We start from the raw sequence: 6,363 nt of genomic DNA, 5'->3' as shown, positions 1-6,363 counted from the left end.
GCTGAGCTGCTCACCTCATGGCTGCTAGGAAGCGGAAAGTTGGAGGGAGAGGAACAGGAGGAGCAGGAGGAAGAGAAGAATCCCAGGATAAGATTCACCCTTTAAGGGCACATCCCAGTGACCTGCTTTCTGAAACTAGTTTCTATCCCCTAATGGTCAGCTCTGCAGTGAACTCATCAATGGGTTAACTCATGGTCCAATCACTTTCAAAACCACCATCCGCTGGGGACCGACCGTTCACATGAGGACCTTTTTTAGGGGACCCACCCTTCATCTTCAGATCATCACAAGGGGTGAGGGGGACCTTCTTGCTTTTGCTGTCTTTTCAAATGCCAAGGTGCCACAGGTTGGGGTCAGACCATGCACCCTTACATTCTGAAGTCAATCCACAGTGGCCCGTTTTGCAGGATGGTAATCAGAGTGGGCTGCGGCTGTGCAGAGTAGGTCTCGCCTCGGCCTGGCGTCTTGTGGTTCTCTCGTTTCTCAAAAGACCAACAACGCACTCTTTGTTTAAGGAACCAGCGTTTCAGCAGGCAGCGGTGAATCTCAAGGTAGCGGTTAATGGAGTCAGATGACCTGCTTGCTTCCTATTCTTAACTTTCTCTCAGCACACAGCCCCCAGAGCCTCTCTGGGAGTGAAAATAAGTGTTTGGTAATCCTGAACTAAAAGGTGGTATTTAAATCATAAGAACACCTGAACTCAGCTAATTTGCTCTAATCACCTACATCCGCCTGGCTTAACAGCCCAGAAAATGCCTCTGACATGCAGCCATTGGGCATTTGTTGCAGAACCCAAACTGCAGATGAGATCTGGGCTTTTCCCTCCTCTGCAGGCTCTCAAAGTTTCCATTCTCAAACTGGGGTGCAGACCAGAATCCCAGGATTTAAAACAGATCTGCTGAGCTCTGCCCTACAAGGCTCCACATACTTGAGAGGTGCCTCAGAATTTTTCTTTCTCTGTCATCTTCCTTCCTCTCTCTCCCTCTCCCTATTTTTCCCCATTTCCCTCTCTTTGTCCCGGTACTGGTATGTTGTGCTGGGGCTTGAACTCAGGGATCCTGCTTAGCTTTTTTGCTCATGGCTGGTGCTCTACCACTAGAACCACACCCCACTTCCAGCTTTTTGCTGGTTAGAGATCCAGCTTTTTGCTGGTTAGAGATAAGAGTCTCCAAGGCTTGTTTGTCTCAGATGACTGTGAACTTCAATCCTTAGATCTTAGCCTCTTAAGTAACTAGAATGACAAGGAAAGGCCACTGGTGCCCAGGGAGAATTTCCATTTCTTTTCTTTTTCTGTCGGTCATAGGGCTTGAACTCAGCCTGGGTGCTGTTGCTGAGCCTTTTTAAGCCCAAGGCTAGAGCTCTACCACTTGGAGCCACAGCTCCACTTTGGTTTTCTGGAGATAAGTTTCACAGATTTTCCTTCCTGGGTTGGCTTCAAACAAGGATCCTCCGATCTCAGCCTCTGGAGAAGCTGGGATGACAGCCATGAGCCACCAGCACCCAGCAAGAATTTCCATTTCTAACAGGCTGTCAGATGGTATGGATGCTGTTGGGCTGCTTTAAGGACCAATAACCTGGGAGCCTTAAATCCCCTCAAAGAAATGGTTGCACCTACACTGAACATGTGTAGAGTTTATTTCCCTAAACAATGGGCATAACATTTACATATTATTTGCATTATATGTTTATTATAGGTAATGTAATAAAGTATTCAGATAGATGTATATAGGTTATATGTGAATATTTTCTTTTTTTGGTCAGTCATGGGGATTGAACTTTGGGCCTGGGTGCTGTCCCTAAGGTGAGCTCTCTACCACTTGAGCCACAGCACCACTCCTAGTTTTCTGGTAGTTACTTGGCAATAAGAGTCTCATGGACTTTCCTGCCGGGCTGGCTTTGAACCGTGATCCTCAGATCTCAGCCTCCTGAGTAACTAGGATTGTGGGCATGAGCCACTGGTGCCCAGCATTTATAGAAGGGATGTGTGCACGTGTATCGTGTGTGTATGTATCCCTACCTCCAATCCAAGCCGTAAGGAGCTACCATACAACGACTGCGTGTTGGGAAATCCAGTCTGTCTCTCAGGAAATGCATTTAGCTGCCTGTGACTCAACCCTCAGTGAACAGCCAGACTGAGCAATCACAGCGCCGCGCTAACTGCTGTCTTCAATCAGCAGTAACTTGTGGCCACAGTTCCAGCCTAAGGACTGACTGGAATGAAGGAACGTACTGTTTTGCTTGTTTGTTTTGTGCCGTTATTGGAGCTTGAAATCAGGGCCTGGACACTGTCTCTTAGTTGTTTTTGTTCAAAGCTAGTGCTCTATCTTTGAGTCGCAACTCCATTTACAACCTTTTCCTGGCTAACTGGATATAAGAGTCTCTCAGACTTTCTTGCCCTTGCTGGCTTTGAATCTCAGTCCTCAGATCTCAGCTTCTGGAATAACTAGGATTACAGGTGTGAGCTTCACGTGACTGGTTTGGAACACACTGTTTTAGTGGAGAAAAGTTGTATAAACACAGTGGGAAGAGCAAGAGAAGACACAATGACCTCAAATCTCTCCGCATTACAAAATATCACAGCTGGGTAGTAATTTGCAAATAGCCATATTTGGTAATATTTAGCAAATAGCCAAATAGTACTATTTGGCAAATAGTAAAACAGTATTATTAGGAGTAACAATTTTAATTAGTTGGGCACTGGTCTCACACCTGTAATCCTAGCTACTCAGGAGGCTGAGATTTGAGGATCATGGTTCAAAGCCGGCCTGGGCAGGAAAGTCCGTGAAACTCCTCTGATTAACCAACAGAAAACTGGAAGTGGAGCTGTGGCTCAAAGTGGTAGAGCATTAGCTTGAGCACAACAGCTCAGGGACAGCACCAAGGCTCTGAATTCAAGTCCCATGACTTAAAACAGACTTGTGTTTAGTTACTTTTATAACACAGATGTTTATTTTTCTCTCTACTTAAAAAAGAACATCTAGGGATAAGGGCCTGGGGAGGCCCACAGATTTATCAGGGGCTTCCTCTTTTCTGCACCACCACTACTAATACTTGGTTCCTTCCTTAGGATTACCTCATGGTCAAATATGGCTGCCAAAGCCCAGGATATCTTGTTTGTGTTCCAGGCTGCAGGAATGAGGAAGTGGCAAGAGCTAGAGGGCAAGCTAGGTCAATTCCTTTTAAAAAGACTTTCCTGGAAACTCTATCCAATGACTTCCTCTTATAATTACATCATCTCCCTTAGGTTGCAAGGGAGGCTGGGAAATGTGGTTTTTAAATTGGGCACCCTGCTCACTGGAATAAAACTGAGGCTCTAAGAATCAGGATGGAATGGAAGTTGAGAAGGAAGTTAGCAAATATATAGTGTATATTATGCCATCATCTACTCAGTTTTGAGATGGTTAGTGGTACCTTTTCCTACATAAGGTCTGAGAGTATTTGACAATTTGTTTTTTTTTTTTGGTCCAGTCCCAGGGGTTGAACTCAGGGCCTGGCCACTGTCTCTAGGCTTCCTTTGCTCAAGGCTAGACCTCTTACCATTGAGCCACAGAGTCACTTCTGGCTTTTTCTGTTTATGTGGCACTGAGGAATTGAACCCAGGGCTTCATGCATGCTAGGCAAGCACTCTACCACTAAGCCACCTTCCCAGCTCTATTTGACAATTTTAAAGGTTCACTGTTCAGGGTGAAGGATACATTGATAGCAAACTCGAGGGCTTGGGTTCTACTACTAGTCTTTTTTCCTTTATTGTTTTTGTGCCAAAACTGGGGCTTGAACTCAGGGCCTCACACTTTCACTTGGCTTTTTCTCCTCAGTTTGGTTCTTCCACTTTGAGCCACACTTCCAACTTGTGGCTTTTGCTGTTTTTTTTTTTTTTGGTCAGCCATAGGGCTTGAACTCTGGGCCTGGGCATTGTTCCTGACTTCTTCCGTTCAAGGACAACACCCTACCATGTTGAGCACCAGCGCCATTTTTGTTTTTTGCTGTTTTAACTACAGATTAAATCTCAAGGCTGGAAGCCAATGGCTCACGCCTGTCATCCTAGCTACTCAGGAGGTGAGATCTGAGGATCACAGTTCCAAGCTAATCTCGGCAGGAAAGTGTATGAGACTCTTGTCTGCAATAAACTACTCAAAAAAGCCAGAAGTGGAGATGTGGCTCAAGTGGTAGAGTGCTAGCCTTGAGCAAAAGCTCAGGGACAGCACGAAGGCCCAGAGTCCAAGCTTCATGACTGGCAAAAAAAAAAAAAAAAAAAGAACATCAGATCTTGCTTGTGACACTGCAAGCAGCAATTGTTGGAAAGCAGCGAAGTGAGCAGGTTGTGTTCTTTTTTATCAAGTTGACAGTGAAAAGCTGCTTTCCTCTTATCCCGCTGTGAAGAGTGAAATGCAGAACTGACAAGACACACTTCACAACACTGGCCCTGGATTTGAGGTTACAACAACACAAAAAGACTCCTCTTATTTAGATGCATTTGATGATTTCCATGTTGTTCCGTAGACATTTTTTTCCCCCTCAACTGAGCATGGTAGTGCCTGTCTGTAATCCCTAGCACTGAAGAGGCTGAGGCAGAAGAACCCAAAGCGTAAACAAGATCCTACCTCAGAAAAGAATAGCCATGTCCTCCCTGGTGGATCACACCTACTCAGGCAGCTGAGATCTGAGGACTGAAGTTCAAAGCCACCCTAAGTAGACCAATTTTATTATTATTTTTTTTGGTCCAGTCATGGGGCCTGAACTCTGGGCCTGGGCGCTGTCCCTCAGCTCTTCAGCTCAAGGCTTACACTCTACCACTTGAGCCACAGCACTACTTCTGGCTTTTTCTTATGTGGTGCTGAGGAATCGAACCCAGGGCCTCATGCATGCAAGGCAAGCGCTCTACCACTGAGCTACCTTCCCAGCTCCAAATAGACCAATCTGAGACTTTTTTTTTTTGGTCAGTTATGGGGCCTGAACTCAGCCTGGGCGCTGTCCCTCAGCTCTTCAGCTCAAGGCTAGCACTCTACCACTTGAGCCACAGCGCCACTTCCGGCCTTTTATGCTTATGTGGTGCTGAGGAATCGAACCCAGGGCCTCATGCATGCAAGGTCAACACTCTACCACTGAGCACCTTCCCAGCCCTCTTCGAGACTTTTATCTTCAATTAACCAGCAAAAAGCCAGAAGTTGGAGGTGTGGCTCAAGTGGTAGGCTACTAGCCTTGAGTGAAAAACTTCAAAGCTCTGGGACCCTGAATTCAAGATCCAGTGTGAGCACAAAAAAGCACAAGGGCTGGGAATGTGGCTCAGTGGTAGAGTGCTTGCCTACCATGCATGAAGCCCTGGACTCAATTCCTCAGTTCCACATACACAGAAAAAGCCAAAAGTGGTGCTGTGGGTCAAATGGGTAGACTGCTAGCCTTAAGCAAAAGAAGCCCAGTGACAGTGACCAGGCCCTGAGTTCAAGTGCCAGGAATGACAAACAAACAAAACAAAAACAACAACAAAAAACCCACAACAAAAGAGGAAGACAAAGAGAAAGAAAACTAGAGTGATAAAGAGTTGGGATATGCCTGATGTGGTATAGAACTTGCCTAGTAAGTACAAGGCCCTGAGTTCAAACCCTAGCACCACAACCATCACCAAGAAACAACACAGAAAACCAGGAAAAGATGGAAAGGATATTGATTGCATACTTGTGTGGAGCTGCCACACTGGAATCTCCTCTAGTTTGGCTAATGTACACTTAACACAAGGAAAATGAAGATGTTTTATCTTGTTTCATTTTTCAGACTTAGAATCTTATTTCACTTTTCTTTAAACTTTCTAGGGTTAATTGTGCAAGGGCTTCACTGTGATACTCACACAGATATGTAACCACACACTTTGGTTGTTCTCGCTGACTACAGCAGCCTGTCTCTGTGTGCTGTGGTCTCCCAGGCTGGATGACCTCAAGGACTCAGGGTTCACCATCAAGCCCACTCCCCGCTTTCTGGGTCAGCTTTACATCACAGCCCCTCTTTCCTGTTCCTTTTTTTTTTTTTCTTCTTGCTAGTCCTGGGGCTTGAACTCAGGGTCTGGACGTTGTCCCTGAGCTTCTTTTTGCTCAAGGCTACCGCTGGAGCCACAGTGCCATGTCTGGCCTTTTCTGTGTATGTGGTACTGAGGAATTGAACCCTGGGCTTCATGCATGCTAGGCAAGCACTCTACCACCGAGCCACATCCCCAAGCCTACACCTCGGCCCTCTTAGAACCTGTGTGTGTTGGTGGGTCGGTCCCGGGGCTTCCTTCTGCTGCAGGCTAGCGCTCTACCACGTGAGCCACGGCGACACTTCTTTTGGGGGGTGGTGGTTGAATGGAAGTGAAGAATCTCCCGGACTTGGCTG

The sequence above is a fragment of the Dipodomys ordii genome, unplaced genomic scaffold (assembly GCF_000151885.1).
Source record: "Dipodomys ordii isolate 6190 unplaced genomic scaffold, Dord_2.0 Scaffold14, whole genome shotgun sequence".
NCBI lineage: Eukaryota > Metazoa > Chordata > Mammalia > Rodentia > Heteromyidae > Dipodomys > Dipodomys ordii.
The sequence above is the reverse complement of the archived record's forward strand: the minus strand, read 5'-3'. Positions refer to the sequence as shown.